General features: G+C 42.7%; 1 long non-coding RNA gene across 1 annotated transcript; it reads left to right on the forward strand.

The window, feature by feature from the left end:
* Window positions 1-6400: 6400 nt before the first annotated feature.
* LOC118616096 lies at window positions 6401-18357 on the forward strand. The gene is made up of 4 exons (XR_004956527.1): window positions 6401-6617; window positions 7109-7243; window positions 16496-16568; window positions 18207-18357. It is a non-coding gene; the product is annotated as an uncharacterized LOC118616096 (long non-coding RNA).
* Window positions 18358-18920: the final 563 nt, after the last annotated feature.

Consider the following 18920-nt stretch of genomic DNA (forward strand, 5'->3'; position numbering starts at 1 on the left):
CACACACACACACACACACATCTTTTAAGACTGGATACGTGTATGGGGAGCATGGCACTTTCTACCTTTGGAATTGCCTTGTCTGGACCCAGCATGATGGGAGGGGCTTGTTCTTATTGTGATCTATTCTGGTGAAGACATAAATTAGAATTTTCTCTTAGGTTAGTGGAGAGGATGGCTTTGCATCTTCCTTTCTCAGAGGTGGGAGGGAGTAAGAGGTTAGACTCAAGGGATAAAGCAGAAAATTCAGCAACATCCCAATGGGGATGGTGAGCCAGCCCTTGGACTACAGCTGTGTGTAGTGGGAGGGAAGCCAATCCCAGCTCTATGGATCCTCGGAGCTGTGCATCTAATATCCAGTTGAAAATGTTGTCTTTCACATTATTCTTGAGATCGCAATAGCGTTTTATCAGCCATCACAGCTGGCAGGGGCTGGACCGGGAGCATTGGCACAGGACCTGTGTCCTCCTGCGTGCCAGTCCTAAGACAGGGGCCATGTCCTTGGGGCTGTGTCCTTTGAGCAAGTCTTGTAGTGAGAGCTGGAGAGACAGCTGCGAGAAGGTGAGAGATGACTGACGGGGGGCCCAGAGCAGCAGCCAAGTGTGAGAGATGATGGCAAGTGACGATCAGAGTGGACTTGCTGGGACCGTAGGACAAAAGCACAGCATTTTTCAAATCTTCAAATCTGCTAATTCACCAGGAACCTTGGTTTCAGACTCAAGGGTCACTTGCAGCCTTGACCTTCAGGTTGGATCCTGTAGCCAACAATGACCTTAGGAGTACATAGGTTCTTGACCAGCCAAATGTCAGCCCAGAGGAAGAATCAATCAACTTCTATAAACTTTGGTTTCCTTGGGTGTAAGGAGCATGGGCAATACTACCTCCTTGAGTGAAAATATAAATATATATATACACATACATATATATATTTCAAAAACTAAAAAAACGAAACGAAACAGAAAACACACAGATGGATAAAGTAAGGGACACATCAGAGTGGTTACCTACAAGGGGTGAGTGTGGGAATGGGGCAGATGGGGACAAGATTGAGGGGCGCTTCTCGGTGGACAGCTTTTTGTGGCATTTTACGTAGGAACCGTAGGAGAAAAGTATGCACTCAAACTATGGCCCTTCCAGGTCTGTGGTGAGGCTGAGGTGAGGTCCCACCTGGCACTCGGGTGCTTCTAACATGGTGCTAGTATTATTTCCACAGCAGCACCTTGAACCTCCTATGGGGGACCTGTCCCTTGTCTAGCACCTGATGGCCCGTGCACGAAGAAATGACAAAGGCCATCCGTTGCAGTCCCAGGGAGCTGGTCTAATGTTTATCCAGCCAGAATCTACGGCGACTCTTGCTTCCCTGCTGTCCGTCTGCGTTCTCCCCTGCGGCCTCCCTCCAGCCGCATCAAGTCCAGTTCGGGGCTTCCTGATTTCATTCTGGCTCGCCACTGCCCACCGCTCTCCCCTTCCACCAGCTGAGTGCTGCGGTTCTTGTACAACGAACCAGTAACTTGTTGTGTCTCAGATCAGACGACTCTAAGAATAGCAGGTGTCAAGAACTGTGCCAAGCAAAGGAGCTGGCTCTGAGCCGACGCGGTCACGTGGGAAAGCAACGGAGTGAGGACATTTAAGAGGCATTTGATTAATACCAGTAATTAAGAGATTCATTTGCCATTACTGGCTTCCAGAAACCTCCTGGGCTGACTTCATCGAGTTTCTGGGAGTCTCTCTCTGGGTCAGGGTTTATTTGTGATGAGATTCACTTTCCAACAGCGAAGAGGAGGGAGTTCCTATTAGTGGAGGGTTAGCACCGGGGCAGGAACTGGGACAAACGCAGTTTTGACTTGGGCCTAAAGGCAGGCAAAGCCAGCGCAAGAATAGCTGTCCGAGAATGAGGGCCTATTGCACCAGATCTTTCTAGGCATTGCCTTTCACTCCTAACATTACTACTATCACGCCACGAAACATTTACTGAGCACTTATTATGTGCCAAGGAGTGTTCTATGTGTTTTACATGGACCATCTAACCCTTACAACTGTATGATGCTAAATACTTTGTATTTCTATTTCTTAGATAAGGAAACTGGGATCAAGAACTGATTGAACCCCTGGCCAGTTTGGCTCAGCAGTTAGAGTGTCAGCCTGCGGACCAGAGAGACCCAGGTTTGGTTCCTGCTAAGGGCACATACCTGGGTTGCAGTTTGTCCCCAGCCCCGGTTGGGGTCGTGTGGGTGGCAACCAGTCGATGTGTCTCTCTCACATAGATGTTTCTCCCCCACCCCCCACTCTACCTGAAGATAAATGCAAAAATGTCCTTTGGTGAGGATAAAAAAAAGAACTGATTGAAGACTGTGACCTGGGGCCCCACAGACAGCAAGTGGCGGAGCTGGGATTATCAGCCAGGCTCTCTGCTTGTAGAGTCACAAACACTACTTCGTGACCTCAGAATTCCCAGGAGCAGCTCTTGCTTTGTGCAACTTAGAATTGATTAGATAGAGTCCCCGAGGCTCTGTGATTTGCCAAGGACATGCAGGACATTCTGGTGTCATCAAATGATAAGGGCACAGTGAAGATGTGTTGCCATCTTGAACCCTGGGATCAGCTACTTATGCCCAGCAGTCCCCTCCCCTTTGGCCCTAAAGCCCCCCAGCCTTTTCTCTTGTTAAGTTGATCCTTCCCAGGCATCTCTCACAGCCCGGAATACAAGTTTTTCCCTTCTAGTTTTTTCTGAGCATATTACTGTGTCCCTACCAGCTCCAGAGCCTGGCAGCGAGTTCCAATCTGTCCGCCAGCCTGATTCGTCCTTCCTTTGGCTGGTTTTATTCTACTGGAATCCTGTTTCAAACTTAGCAGAACTGCCCAGGACTTTGATGCCACCCGTCACGTGATGCAGAATGCTCCCTGTGCGTAGACTCTCGTAGCGCCCAGCCTCTGCCTCAGCACCCATGGAGACCTGAGCCTGCCGAGGCTGGGTTCAGTCCGCTGCAAGCCCACCTTGGGGTACCAGCTCCTTCCCTCACTCGGGTCACTCCTCTTTGTTTCCTGTCTTCCTGGTGCCAGTTCCAACTGTGATGATTTCAACTAAAAGATCATGTATGTTATCTTTCGATGAACTCCAGAAGTGTGTTATCATTTCAAAACCAAGTCTCTGTATTGTAGAAAAGGAATATATGTCAGAGATACACCAGGAATGGTCTTGGGCCAGAATTTCCTTTGTGGCAATGTGTAGAGACATAGACTCACTTTTTCATTCACTCTATTTTTCTTTTAAAAACATTCTTGAGAAGTACATGCTGGCACCCAGCACAATCTTGGTGCTTCTCTCGGTGGTAATTTTTTACTTTTCTTGGAAAATCATGAAGCATGCTCAGCTATCACGATGGAAAACCTTAGGATGTGGTATTTATAAAACAAATGTTGAAAACTAATGCAAATTGTATTTATGATACTGGTGTATTATTTTTCAGCGAGAAGTGTTGCTTGCGAATTCCACCCTCTAAGTGACATTTTGGGACGTTTTATTGAATGCATCCATTAAAGTAGGACCTGGACATGAGACCAGTGTGTATTTTGGCTTTTGAGAGAGGAATGTAGCGCTCAGAACACAGTCTGATTTTGTACTCTGAAGTCACTCTGTCCCTGGTTCGTGCAGGAACACAGAACGCATTTTCAAATTGCTTAAAACTTTTATTGTTGGGTATGGAAAGACTGGCTTAATTAAAAACTCGGTTATTTGGGCTGCAGCTATTATCTCAAATTAGGGATCTGTTTGAAAATTATTAGCATAAAAGTTAAACATGCCTGTTGTGCAAGACCACGAGAGATTCAGAGGAATATTGTTTCTTTAGCCTGGTCGGGGGGAGAAGCTCTGAGAAACAATTACACAAATTCATACACTTTTCACTACCTAACACAAAGCTTTTTTCATAAGTAATGGAGGTAAGGAATAAACAAAATAAAGTATCGACCTTCAGAGAGCTTACATTCTTGCTTAATAGGATCTTAATAGAATTCTAGAATTAAGAAATTTGGGGCCTGGCGAGTTTGGCTGAGTGGTTGAGTGTCGACCCATGCATCAAGAGGTTGCTGGTTTGATTCCTGGTCAGGGCACATGTCCAGGTTGTGGGCCCGATCCCTATTTGGGGGCATGTAAGAGGTGGCCAATCGATCTTCTCTCTCGTCAATGTTTCTATCTCTCTCTCCTTCTCCCTTCTTCTCTCTCTCCAAAATCAATAGAGAAAAAAAAAAATTACAAAGAAAAAAAAAAAGAAATTTGGGGAAGAGAATTTTTTCCATCTGGGAATTGGTGGTTGAGAAGAATTTTGACACATGGTGTGGAAGGTCCCAGACTAACGAAGACTTTGGACAGAGGCACAATGAGGTACATATAAATGACGGGCTCAGGGACTGTGATCATCCTAAAGGGATTGGTCACTGCAGTAACAGGCAGAAGAATGGTCAGATTACAGAGGGAGCACACTCCTAATTTTTCTTTCTATAGTGCTAAATCAAACATTTAACATGAACTACTGAGCAGAAGTAACACCTACACATATGTTTTAAGGAACACGAGGATAACATTTTGAAACCTTGGCCAAGCCATCTGATTGCACTAGAAATTTTTTAGGTAGAGAAGGAGACGGAAGTGTTACTAAAAAAAGAAAGAAGCCCATTGGCGGTCTTCCATTGAATGGGATTAACTCACCCTGGGTTGAAATGACCTTGGCAAACACAACGGCACTGATTAAGTCCACACACAACTGCCAGTATAGACCAGAATTTATACCTTGGTCCTTGGGAGTTCATCCAGTCAGAAAAACTGACAGGTATCATTGGCATGGGGCATTGCTTCTTGATGAAAGAGAAAATTAGAGCAATTAAGGTAGCTGGGTCAGTATAGGATTAAAATGAAAGGAAGCTGATATTTTTAAGCACCATGCTGGAACATTGGATGAATTGTCATCTCTCTGGGTGAAACTCTGCCTCATTCTCGGATTAGGGTAATTCAACTTACAACCCTTCTCAGTGGGTAGTGCTAGGGTCACACTGACCATTCTTAATCATCGTTTCTCATTTTTCCTAGACCCATTTTCTCGGGCTATCACAGAGCCACATGTCATGGGTCATATTGCTTGATTTCTATTTTAATCTTTCCATCATATATGAGAGACACCCTAGTCTAATCAGCAAGACACTCTTAGAGCTTATAATTACTTCTGCAGATGGTAATCTCATCTGCTTCCCATGGTTTCTCGAAGCTTTAGTTTTGGTGGGTGACTCATTAAAAAAGAAAATTTTATTGTTTACTTTCTTAGTGTAAAAGCCATACACATTTGATGTAGACAATTTGAATGTAAATGTAAAAAAAAAAAAAAAAAAAAAAAAACCCAATTTTTTATAATCCCATCTATACAAAAACATATTGTGTATAGCATTTGATAATTTGCTTTTGATACAATTAAAACATCTGTGCAGTTAAATGGTGACTGTCCGGATTCTTTGACAATAGCTATATAGTGTTTTATTCAGCGCATTGTCCCTGGTTTACTTAACGAATCCAATTGTGTTGAATATTTAGGTTAAACATTTAGGATTTTTAGGTTAAATTTTTGGCTGCATTGAAGATCCTTGTTATTTTCATTGACTTTCCCACTCGCCCATGGTTATTTTCATAAGGTAAGTTTTCTACATGTTTAATTTCTGGGTCAATCAACATGCATATTTTAAGGCTTTTGCTAGATATTGTCAAAGTGATCTCTTGGAAGGTTGCACAATGTATATTCTGAATGCACTTTTCAAGGATGCATGTTTCCTAGGTGAAATGTGCCCTTGTATGACTTTGTCTCTCAATTATAAAACTTTTCAGATTTGAAACCTGGGAATTATTTCATAAATGGTGACTGTCCGGAAAAAAATAGTGAATTTCCAATTTGATTCCTCCCCATGTTAGCTAAGTTTGTTAGTCAAATGAATGAGTTAAGTCAGGAGGTTGTTTTTGGGTACAGCAGTACCAAATTCAAAGTCTTTAGTACGAGGGGAAAGATGGAATATCAATTTCGATGACCTGGCCCTCTGATCTTAACGAGGCAATAGTTTTAGGCTTTGGTTTTCTCTGTAAAGTGGGGATCGGATCTGCCCTATCTATTGGTAGGTGAAGTAGACCATGTGGTCTAAATGTGGTTGATCTCATTTCCCCTTGGACGGGTAGGCTTTCATTGATATAAACCCAAAAGTTTAATCCTACCGATTACCTTACCTAATCATTAGTTCTGGGATGAGCAACTCAGTTTAAACTAATCAGCATATAGAGTTTGCAACAGATTCTATTATATTCAAGAGATATCAAGCTCGTTCCCTCTGGACTTTCCTACAGAAGGATTTTACTTCCCATCCTACTGACCACAGGCTTAGGCAGTGACTTTCTTTGCCCTACGGAATGTGGGTGGAATTTTGTGCCACTTCTGAGCGGAAATTTTCAGAGCCAGCATGTGGTTCTGCCATCACTCTCGTCCCTCTGCCACAAGATTAATGTGCCCTAGAAACTGGCTGCTCCTTCCGTCTTGCTCCCAGAATGAAGAGGACATGGATGAAATCTCATGTCTTGCAATGGCCTCTGTGTAAGTTGAATGAAAAAGAAAACTGTTGCTTTGCAGACCACTAAGGTTTTTAGGGTCATTTGTCACCACAGCACAACTTAGGTTGATTCATCCACTATTTCTTGGGTCTTAATGAATGTTTTTCAAGAGTGTGTGCCTAACTTCCTTTTGTTTGTTACAGCTGAAGCTCAAGGCATTTTTGTTGCATCTGGGAGAAGAAAGAGGTAGTCTCTTTCTTTGGATGCTGTGATATATGGTGGTGTCACCAGGATCTGATATAACATTTGTCACTGTATGATAGAAACCAGTCAGAGAAAAACAAAACAAAACATAAGAATAACACTAAGAAAACTGCAGAGAAACAGAGGAAGGGAACAGAGCCCTAATCTTAAATGAATGCCTGAAGTTGACACACCTTTGAACTCTTCAGTTAGTGAACCAGAAACAAGAAATTCCTTGCACAGTTGAAGCTCCTTTGAGTTGAATTTCCTTTTATTTGCAACCAAAAACAGCATGGCTGATTCAGCAGAACACTATTTGGGAAGCTTGGAAACAGGGCAACCCCAGGAGGTGATCATTTCTGGCGAGTGGATGTGCTAGTGGTGGTGGAAAAAGGACAAAGTTGGACCTTGGAAGAGTTCCAGAAGGTAAGGAATTCGGAGATTTGGGTGCAATATGGTTATTTCACTGAGAAGTAGAAGTTGAGAACTGGATGGAGGGGTAGTGTGGAGAAGAGGTGAGCACTGGTTTCACACATGCTGATTTCTAGTTTTCAACGCCATACAGGATTCTCCTTGTTTTTATAGTCTGCGTGGTACTTTTCACGCCTTCGCTGACCCTCCCGCATTTCAAACACTGCCTGCATACTTAGATGTCTATTTCCAGCCTGCCCTGTTCTGTCACAGTCTACACTTTTACCTGAGAGGTCTCTTCCTGGATTTATCACTTGACTGGTAGGGGGCTTAATTAATTAGCATTTGTAAGACATCCAGCTCTTTACTGGATTAGGGGTAATTAGGACAGCAGAGCCCAGAGCTTTTTATTACCTTCCTCTCTGCTGGTCTTTTTCCTGCTTCTTCTGGAGAAACTGGCATTGATGTTGACTTGAATGAACTTGAACTCGTGATGCTGTCTCCTTTCATTTTTCACTTAATGGATTCAGAAGTCTCCCAGGTCCCACACGGGAAACACTTTCCAAGGATCACTCAGTTCTCCTATAGACTAGGCAAAGTCAATGTTAATAAATAATGCAGGTTTATAATCTCCATAAAGGGCAAAGTGTTTGAAAGCCACAGGTAAAATCTGCTGGATTCTTCCAGCTTCGTCTTACAGGAAACCCCCCTCCACCAGCCACTTGGACATCACGATTATCCCATGGCCCTTACCTAGTGACTTAACTCCTCACAGATAATGCAATGTGCCCTGAAATCGATAGAATTTAAATGTTATGTTCTCCCCCGCACACACACACACACACATCTTGATTGAAATTTTTGGGCCCTGCTTTTCTTATTTTACCACATAGAAGCTGAATCAGTTAGGAACTGACTTTGGGTGCTAGTAACAGAAATCTGAAATAACATGATTTAACAAGATGGAGATTTACTTTTCTCTCAATTATAGGCAGCCTGGAGGCTGACTTTCCATAGTTGTTACAATGATCCTATGACGCAATGAATGTCCTTCTATTTTTTTGTTCTTTTATCATTAGTATGTGACTTCCATCCTCAAGGTGCAAGATGGCTACTGCAGCTCCAGACATCAAGTCTATATTCTAGGCAAGAGGGAAGGGAAAAAGGCAAAAGAATCTCCTAACTAAATTAACACCCCTCCTGAAATTATCCAGAACTTAGTTACCTTGCCTCTATCTTAAGGTGAAGCTTGAAAAAGTAGTTTGGCATCAGGACACATTGATGCCTCCAACAAGATCAGGTTTCCATTATTAAGGAAGAAGTAATGATGGATAAGAAGTGGGCAATTATCAGTTTCCAGCATACAGCATTCCTAGAAATAAGTCTTAAACAATAACCCTTAACTCAATAATAATTACTAATATTTGTATTGTGTGTTCAGTTGTCAAAACAAACCCCTCCACTGGCCATGGCCTCTGGGGAACACGAAGACTATTTTATATGGAAGAATATTAGAAAAGCTTTACTTGCCACATAGTGCCCAGCAATGACTCATCTACCATAGATGCAGAGGGAGAAGCCTTCTCAACAGTTTTACTAAGTTGAACATTGTACTCACTACCCCAGCTGCTTTCCATGAGGTTCACCTGCAGTTACTCTGGAGTGAAAGGGACAGGACATGACATCCCAGTGGTTTCTGTGCAGGAGTCCTGTCCAGGCTCTTGCTCTTCCAGCTGGACCTATGTCCTCTCCAGTAGATTCAGCAGCGCATTTTTAATGCGTTAGATATCAGTTGGCGTGCATCCCAACAGGGGATGCAGGAGGCCACTTACGGGATTCTAGACTTGGAGCAACAACAATAACAAGAAAAGATACTCATGGTGCAATAATCTGGCCATTAACTCCTTTCAAAACCTTTCTGCTTTAGAGAGATAATGACAGATGGTTGGGGGTTGGGACAGTATAAGGAAAAGACCAGACAATTTTCCAAGTTCGATGTAAGGAAAATACCCGGTCGATAGCAGGTTCGCAGGCCCTCGATCAGTGTTAATTTCCTCCTGTGCCCTTTGTGGTTCTGGGCCTAGGACATTGGGGAGCTTTTCACAAAGGTAATTGATCTCAACTCCTTTTTGTACCATCATCCAGGAAAATGAGAGAAACTGAGGCAAGAATGCTGAGATCTTTATCGTATCAAGGATTAGAAAACATCTTTTTGGGGACTAACCATTTAGCATTTGTGGATTCGCCCTTATCTAGAAGCTATTTCCATCAGCGAATGCAGCTTCCTTCTCTCACACCACCCACTTCTTGCCCTGTCTTGCCTCCATCGGCTGTTGTTTTCAGAGGGCAGGAAGTAGAACTAATCCACCCTTTGAATCATCCTAGTCTGGTAACTAGGTTGTGGTTCAAGGGTGTGGAGATGGCATTCTTCCCATGAGGATTCTTTGTCCTTGTCTTCTGCTGATGCTGTCTTAGAGCAGCCACCGGTGTGCAAAGTTCAGGAACAGTGTCATTGCTTAAGGAGAGCATATGGAACCTAAATGGCACCTCTCCCCTGGGACATATGCTATTCATGAAAGGCAGATTCTAAAGATTGCACTTGGTAGATGCATTGTCACATTGGAGAGAACTGAAAAAATCCACCAAGTGTGTTTTGCCTTCTTGTCAATTATTCTATATTTGAGGGAAAATAGTAACTATTTGTTATATACCTCATTTAACATAGGTGATTAAGATGCTGCGTAAGCCCTGGCCAGTTTGGCTCAGCGGTTAGAGCATCGGCCTGCGGTCCCGAGAGACCAGGGTTCGGTTCCCGCTAAGGGCATGTACCTCGGTTGCAGTTTGTCCCCGGCCCTGGTTGGGTTGTGTGGGTGGCAACCACTCAATGTGTCCCTTTCACATCAATGTTTCTCTCTCTCTCCCTCCCTCCCACTCTATCTGAACAAAATATCAAAAAAAATGTCCTCGGGTGAGGATAAAAAAAAAAAAAAAAAAAAGATGCTGCTTAAAATCCTTCAGGGCATTCCCAACTCTGGAGAAATTCTCAACTCCCTCACATAACTTCTAAGACCGTTTGCAATCTGGTCTCTGGTCATTCACCTCTTCAGCCTCACATTTTATCTCCTTCAAATATGTACTTTATAATCTAACCATATCAAGCAAATACTACTAAAAATAAAAGCTGATATTTTGGGGCCAGCATCTATACAAAACACTCAACATTAACTCCATTTAGCTCAAGATGGGAATTTCTGGAAATGGGATTGCTGATTAAATTAAGGTCTGTGGAGCATACTCCTTATACATGCTTGTGCACATTGCTCATTGGCTATTGCTATTCCCTTCTTTTCAAATTCCCTGAGACCATCATGTGTCTTTAATTACAGTTTCTATCAGTTTCCCTTCATTCAGTTTCTGGTTGATCCTCCTGGGCTGAGGGGATGTCCTTCATACCTCCCCAGGTCTGCACTCAACCCAGCTACCAGCTTCTCTACGTCCTCTGGGCTGTGGCCACTTCCTGGAAGCCTCCTGGAGCTGCTGTGACACTCATGTTTCAGCCTGTAGACGGATACCTTTCCTCTGTCACCCTTAGGGAGCCTGGGGAGATCTGGCACTGTCACCTGCCCAGTCTCGATCAGGCGTCAACACTGGTTGCCAGAATGCAAAATAAACGGCAGAAAGAAAATTAACAGCAGAGCAAACTACACATCTTGATGGATCCCCTCCAGGCCGCTTGTTCTTGAACTGTCATTGGCGGAGAACATGTGTGTGTGTATAGAGTGTATTGTAATGATTCATTCTATGTCATGTACTGCAATCATTTCTATGTACTCACAGCAGAGTTTAATACAACAATATCAAAGGCAACTTTATGACAGAGCAGGGTTTTCGCCCAAATCCTGTAATTTAAATAAATTAGATTAAATACTGTTATTATTGTATATGCAGAAACTGAGGCTTGAGATAGCTCAAGGGATTTGTTTTAGGAAGTATAGGTCAGAACAACTCAACTACTATGCCAGGGATAGCAAACAAATCGCTCTTAGCTTGAAATCAGCCATATATGTTGGGGGCTGGGGGCCTCAGAGATGAGAGCACAGTGAATTTTATCATGATAATGCTCAAGCACTTGAATTCACTAGCAATTTCATACACACACAACGTAGCACATCTGGATTGCTGTTGGAGAATTAAAAGCTATGGGAGCACTATGTCCTGCCTAGTGTCAATCTCTGGAGCTGTGGAGGGGTTGTCCCCATGCGTGGAGCATGACCTCAGTTTGCTGCAGTCTACACTACTCTCTCTTGTCTTCCCCAGGACCAAGCCCACACCCCTCGTTCATAGCACCTGCCTGGCTCCTGTGGCCATTGAGGTTAGGACCGCTGGACAACACTCCTTCTCTCTGTGGGTCCCACAAAGCACTGCGCTTGGCGATGTCCCTCTTTTTCAAGTGCTCAAGTGTTCAATCACTATTACTCAAGCAACTCAATCCACTTCCTTTCCTGCCTCGCTGTCACTCCTTCTTCCCAGCACCTTTTTCATCTCTGCTAAGGCTGATTCTGCTTCGACTCGGGGGGGACCTCAGTCCTTACTGCCATGTGTTGTCATTGTCCTTTAAATGCCTTGTTTACAGGAGCCCACAGAAAGCTGGGCTTTCTCCCTCAATCTTTTTTTTTTTATATCCTCACTCGAGGACATTTTTGCATTTATCTTCAGACAGAGCAGGAGGGAAAGAGAGAGGAAGAGAGAGAGAGAAACATTGATGCGAGAGAGACACATCGACTGGTTGCCACCCCCCCTACCCCAACCGGGGCTGGGGACAAACTGCAACCGAGGTACATGCCCTTAGCAGGAACCAAACCTGGGTCTCTCTGGTCTGCAGGCCAACGCTCTAACCACTGAACCAAACTGGCCAGGGCTCCCTGAATCTTGATGTCGGGCTTACTTCGCTTGAACAATGGATGAATAAATGAGGGGATGAATGGATGAGTGAATGTATGATTTGTTGGCTAAAACTCAGGTGGAAACCACTTTCTATTCCCCTTCCCAGAGTTTGAGAACTGAATATTAAAAGCTATCTGCCGTGCCCTGGTTAGAGCATTGGCCCATGGACCAATGAGTTGTAAGTTCAATTCTGGTCAAGGACATGTACCTTGGTTGGGGTTCGGTCCCAGCCCTGGTTGGGAGGCAACCAGTTGATGTGTCTCTCTCACATTGATGTTTCTCTGTCTCTCTCCCTCCCACTCTGAAAATAAATGGAAAAATATCCTCGGGTGAGAATAAAAAAAAAAAAAAAAGCCACCTGTCGTGACCTGCCCTTGTCTTTCGACCAAGCATGACATGTGCTTGAACTGCTCCTTGGTCTGCTCAGCTATTGCTTCTAAACCAAAAGCATCCAGGAGGAAAGGATGCAACCAATGTCTTTTTCCCAAATAAACTTAGAGCAGTGAGTAACATTAGGCCAGAGATAAAACTAGAAGTTATTTAGCTTTTAAGAATTAAAAAGAGAAAGTTTCTTAGATATTAATCGTTTACTCTAGTTCAGTGCTGAATTTAGTGCTAGTCTCCTTAAGAGAAACATTGATTAAACATGACATTATACTATCCAGGAAGTTAAAAAAAAAAATGCTTCTTTACCTAATCCCTTTACTGAAATCTTTTAGTTGACTTTTGTTTTAACTAGGCATTCTGCCATCTGCAAATAATGATATTTTATGTATACTTTCCCAACACTTAGATTTCTTCTTGTGTAACGTATGGCAAGTGCCCAATTCCTCAACCCAACATGAATTATGAAGTTCAATGCCAACCTTGTTCTGGCCGTTTCTAAAAATTTGTCGAAGTGATACATTCATGTGGTTAGAACCTGAAGTAGAGGCTCAGAAGAAACAGCTGTTCCTTGTCTGTCTTCTCCAGTCTCTCACACTACTGAAAATCATTTCCAACTATTTTTAGCTATCTCTTATTTTCATTAAGTTAGTATTTCTAAATGCTATGCTTTTACTTCTTTGTGTAGTAACTTTAGCTATTACCTACTTGACTCCTTGTTGTGGAAGATGATGAGTCAATGCTACCTGGTCCCCTCATCCTCGTCATATGGACAGTATATGCCATTATTTTCAAAATAAAATCCATATCCAGTCTTCAATACTTGTGCATGTGATAGCCCTGTTTCTACCTTTTCCACCCTACATTCTAGTCTCCACACAGCAACCACTGGGCTCCTTCTGAAATGCAAGGACAATCTCTTCACTTCTGTTCCCAACCTTGCGATGGTTCCTCATCTTACTCCGAGAAAAAGCCCAAGTCCCTAAAACACCCTAAGGCCCAGCATGACCTGGCTCTCATTTCCTTCTCATCTGGTTTTACTGCCCTCTCCTCTGCCCACATCTTTCCAACATCGTTGGCTTGCTTGCTATTTGTCCCACACCTCAGACTCACTCTTACCTTGGGGCCTCGAGAAGGACTGTTGCCTCAGAATATAACACTCTTCTCCCCAATATTTGTATGGCCAACACTCCTCCCCTCCTCCCAACCAGTCCTTCCTGCTTCTCTTCAACATTTATTCTGTCTCAGTTTATTGTCCGTATCCCTGCTCCTGCTAGAACAGAAGCTCCATGACCCCAGGGGCCTTCCTTTCTTGCACTATGGTATGTCACACCTAGAAGAGTGCCTAGCACATAGTAGCTGCTCAAAAAATGGGAACAGTGAGTGTGTCAACGTGATGGTTGAATGCGACGCACTGCGGGGCCAAGTGTAGCAGCGTGGTGAGGTGGTCTCCTTTCTTACCTGATTTCCTTTTCTCCAAGAGTTTATAATTGCCCTTCCCTTCTCTTATCCCATCTGTCATCCATGTGTTCGTCATTCCACATGTTCTATAATATCAGGGTTCTGTTCTTAAGGAGACTGGCTGATGTTTCTCTCAGTTTAATTTTGTCTTTAATCAAACATTTCTTGCATCATTTTAAGAGAGCATTCTTATACTATTTTAAACACAGCTTTATTAGGATATAACTCACAGATCACACAATTTGTCCTTTTAAAGCGTATAGTTTGACGGGGTTACAAGCTGGATTGTGCCTCTCCACCTTCCGCAACTTCATTTGTCCCAACTCCCAGTACTTCAGAATTTAACCATATTTGAAAGTTTTTAAGTTAAAATAAAATCTTGAGGGTGGGGCCCTAATCCTATATGACTGGTGTCCCTATAAAAAAAAGGAGGGGACACCAGGGGTGCGTGTGCATGGGAGGATGACCATGTGAGGACCAAGCAGCAAGAGAAGGCCAAGGCCAGAGGCTTCGGAGGAACCCCCTGCTGCCCCTTGACTGTGACTTCGGGCTCCAGACTGCGAGAGAATACATTTCTACGTCATCCAGTCTGTGGTATCTGGGCAGGGCAGCCCTAGCAAACTAATAGATGGTTTTTAGTATGTTCAAAAATATGTGCCATCATCACCACAGTTAACTTTAGAAAAATTTTATCATCTCAAAGAGAAACCCCATACCCTTTACCTATACCACCTCCTGTTTCCTCGCCCATCCCAGCCCTGGGCAACTACGAACCCACTTTTGGTCTCTATAGATGTGCTATTTTGAAAATTGCATATACACAGAATCATCTTCCAACATGTAATAATTTATCACATCATTCTATTTTTATTGAAAAATTCATGTCTCTGAGGGGAAAACTCACCTTAGGGTCTGTGTATATGCTTACCTAACCACAATGAAAATTAAGGCCAATATTTCCTGTTATGTAGTTTAGGTATTTTTGCCTTTATTTGCTTTTTCGAGGAGTGACATAGGTGGTTAGGCTTCTATTTGAAAATTTGGAGAAGATTTGATCTAAACAAGTCTTTCCAGTTGTATCAGTGCAGTGTGTGAACAATTTTTCAACACATTTAGTTATTGGATATTTAAATTTCTTCTTTCTTCCTTCTTTAATCCTCACCCAAGGATCTGCTTTTCTTGATAGAGAAGGGGGAAAGGAGAGAGAGAGAGAGAGAGAGAGAGAGAGAGAGAGAGAGAAGGAGAGAGAAGGAGAGAGAAAGAAACATTGATGAGAGAAACGTCGATTGATTGCCTCCCATATGGGCCTTGACCAGGGATGGAACCCACAACCTGGGTATGTGCCCTGACGTGGAATTGAGTCCTCGATGTTTCAGTGTATGGAATGAGGCTCCAACCAATTAAGCCACACCGACCAGAGAAAATTTCTTCTTTCTTATTGAGACTATCTATTTTGATTATATGTTTAGAATGAATGTGGAAAAGTATAAATGGTGTAGGCCTTGCAGATCTGAATTTGAATTTCAGCTGCCTCTCTTAGGAAACTGGATGTCCTTGGACATACAGCTTCATTCTTCCCGCTTCAGTTCTTGTTTGTGACAGGAGGACAGATATTTATCTCGCAGGTTTACCACACGTGATACAAAACACCCAGTACTGTGACCAGGTGCATGGTTAGTCCCCAGTAAGTGGCAATGCCCTTGCTTTAAAAAAAAATACTTTATTTCAAGTGGAATTTAAAATAATTTGCATTTAATTGTGCAGAGTGTTTCCTGATACTTTTTTTCCCTATTATCTTGGATGCTCTATTTCCTGTCTCATTTATAATTTTATTAGTTTTTTTTATTATTATTAATTTGCTGTCTGGTGGACATTTGTTAGTCTTTTTAAACAAGTATTCTTTGTTATATTAATTAATTTTTAATTTCTTTATTATTCAACTAATTAGTTGTTTATCTGGTCACATTTACTGTTTCTTATTCTCCAGAGGTTTTTGTTTGTTTGTTTGTTTTGTTTTGTTTTTTTTCACTCATTTCCTTGTTGGATAAGATAAGGTAGAAACTTAGTTAATTTTGTTTTTTTTGTTTTTGTTTTTTTTAAGGAAGAAAGCCAAGTAAAACTATATATTTTTCTCTAAACACTGTTTTGATCACTTTCCATAATTACTATGTTCTTTATATTCTGCTACTGGATTCTGAGCCCATGATTAGAACCAGACTTTCAGGGATGGGTTGGAGCAGGGAGACCAGGAAAAGACACCCTCACAACCATGAGCTGAAAGACTACAGACAGCTACCTAGACTGAGAACACAAACGGGTATTAGAACAGCTGGGGTCTAGAAATACAGTCAGCCCATACCAGCTGAATTCCTGTTCTGTGCTGAGCACTGTTCTCCTCATAGGCGTTTTGCACGTGTTTCTCCTTGGTGCCCACAGTGTTGTGACATTTGTTTGCTTACCTTTCTTCTGTCACTGAAGGTTTTGGAGCAGTCAAATGACTTGTCCAAGAGCATCGAGCAAGCATAATTTGTTTCTCGGGAATCCCAGTTGGGTATGCTCTCCACTATTATACCATGTTACCTTTTTTATGAATCTCTTATAGGATGTCAATGGTGAGCATTATCTTTTACTACCTCTTTGGAGACAGAAATGGTTTGGGTTTACTTTGTAGTGTTACTTAGATGTGACCTAAGAGAAGGCATGGGTATCAGTGAGAGCAGTTTTCACAGGTGGGTGAAGGCTTCTATGTGGAAGAGCTTGCTGGTGTATTCCACAAACTCCACAAGACCAAACTAAGTAAGAACAAGGTAGAGAATATTAATTGTAGCAAGAGCTAATTAAATAACCAAGCACTATCAGAACTGTGTACCAAGTTCTGTTCTCATAAAAATATTATATTAATTAATAAGAACTTATTAATTCTTACCACAGTCTCAAGAGATGGGTGTGATTATTTTTATTCTCCCGTATTTATAAATTAGCACATTTCCACTCCGAAGCATTAAGAAACTCATCCCAAGTCGCAGAACCAGGAAGTGGCACAGCCTGCATTTAAATGTAGGTCATTTAACTCAAAACCCCAAACCTTATCTTTTTCGCTTAATTGCCTCTCCTTGAAGCCATAAAAAGGCAGAATGTTAATCAATATGAAAGAAAATATTAAGAATGTGCTGCTTCAAGAGGTGGTGAGTCATTAGCTGCTGGAGAGATCCAATCAGAAGCCTGTGATCCTCTGTCCACAAAAATAGGGAAATCCATGACCTGCAGGCCACAGGATCTGACCCTGAAGAAGACCCGAAGAATTTGTTGGAAATAAGGAAGTGAGGTGGAAAGGCAGACTGTCTTGTGAGGTAGTGAGACTCCTGTCAACAGGTCAGGTGAAGCAGGTAGATTATTTTTTCGCAGGTGGAGTCTGAATCTGGATGGGCAGTTTAACTCAATGGCCTTTTAATTTTTTCCAATGACCTTTCAAAGACTTTTGCAAATCAAGTATCTAAATATTCATTTTGATTTTTCCAGAAAGAGAAATTAGAACAGCAGTTATTAGGTTTTTGAGTGTGTGGCTCATGTTCAAACACTAAAAATATAGACTAACCCCCTTCAAGAGATGAAGAGATTCAAAAGGGATCTAAACAAGTCAGCAATAATTGCAATGCCAATACTAGCCCCATGGACCAAATACTAGTCCCATGTCTCAGAGACTCCATACAAACAGCCACAGTCGCATACCGTGAACCTTCATCACACATCAGCGTGTGGATCTCCTTGAAGAGGGCACTCTACTGCTCTCTCCGGACCCCCCATATATACCCACATCCACATGCCAGTAAACACACACCTTCTGCTTAGATACCAGCAGGATATTAAGCTGTACCAGTTAATCCAAAAAGTTCTACCAGCTCTTTGCGATTTCAACAAACCATTCAACTCAGTATTATACCTGACAATTTGCCATATCAGTGCCAATCAACAGTTAAAGCAATATTAAATTACACACTGACCAACTCTAGGGTCACACCTGTGATAAGTCCACTGAACAACTGTTATATGATGAACATTATATAAACTGTTGTATTATGGCCATTCATGCTGCCTGGGCTGCAAGTTGGCAGCTGAATTCAGAAGCCCTTTATCATTACTGTCCCGGAACTAGACTTTCTCAGTGAATCTTGAATATATCTTAATTCAGAAGGAAGACCTGCCCCAGTCTCCTCCTGGGGTGGAATAACCCCTCTCCGGACTTCAGACTGAATGGAGACAGCTGGCCGTGACTCAGTGGCCACGCTTACCCAAGGCGCACAAACCCCACGAGCTCCCGTTTCCAAGCCTTATCCTCTTCTGTGCACTTACTGTTATGCATTCCAGGCAAGTCATTAAACTTGTGAGCCTCAATTTCTTTATCTATAAAATGGTGATATTAATAGTTTCTTCTCTGTAAGATTGTACTATGGAGGCGAAATGAAATAAAGACAAAGAGGGATCTTTATAAACTGTAAAAAGCCACGATGGAAAGAGTCATTCTTGTTATCGAAGTGGTGTTCTGGCAGGGCCGGGCTGTCGCCGAAAGCAGGCTGACTCAGAAGCAGGTCTGTAGGGGAGCTGGAAGGCTGCTGGGGCATCGCTAAGGAAACCAGCAGAGACACAGACGTCATGAGCCCCATGCGTATCTGCCCACTGCGGCGTAGCTACCAAGAGCACAGGATGTGCAAGGGACCAGTCATGGATAATTTGGGGAAAACACACATCAGATTCCATTTAAGCAGAGAGAGAAAGCGGGAGGAGTCCCAAAAGAAGGAAGATGTTTCTCTTGGTGACAAAGAAGAAAGCGCTCCCTGAACATTTCCAGTCGACATGTGGAATGCCCTCTGGAACAAGATGAAAGCCCTCAGGTTGCCTTTCAAAA

This window comes from Molossus molossus, unplaced genomic scaffold (assembly GCF_014108415.1).
Source record: "Molossus molossus isolate mMolMol1 unplaced genomic scaffold, mMolMol1.p scaffold_m16_p_4, whole genome shotgun sequence".
Classification (NCBI taxonomy): Eukaryota; Metazoa; Chordata; class Mammalia; order Chiroptera; family Molossidae; genus Molossus; species Molossus molossus.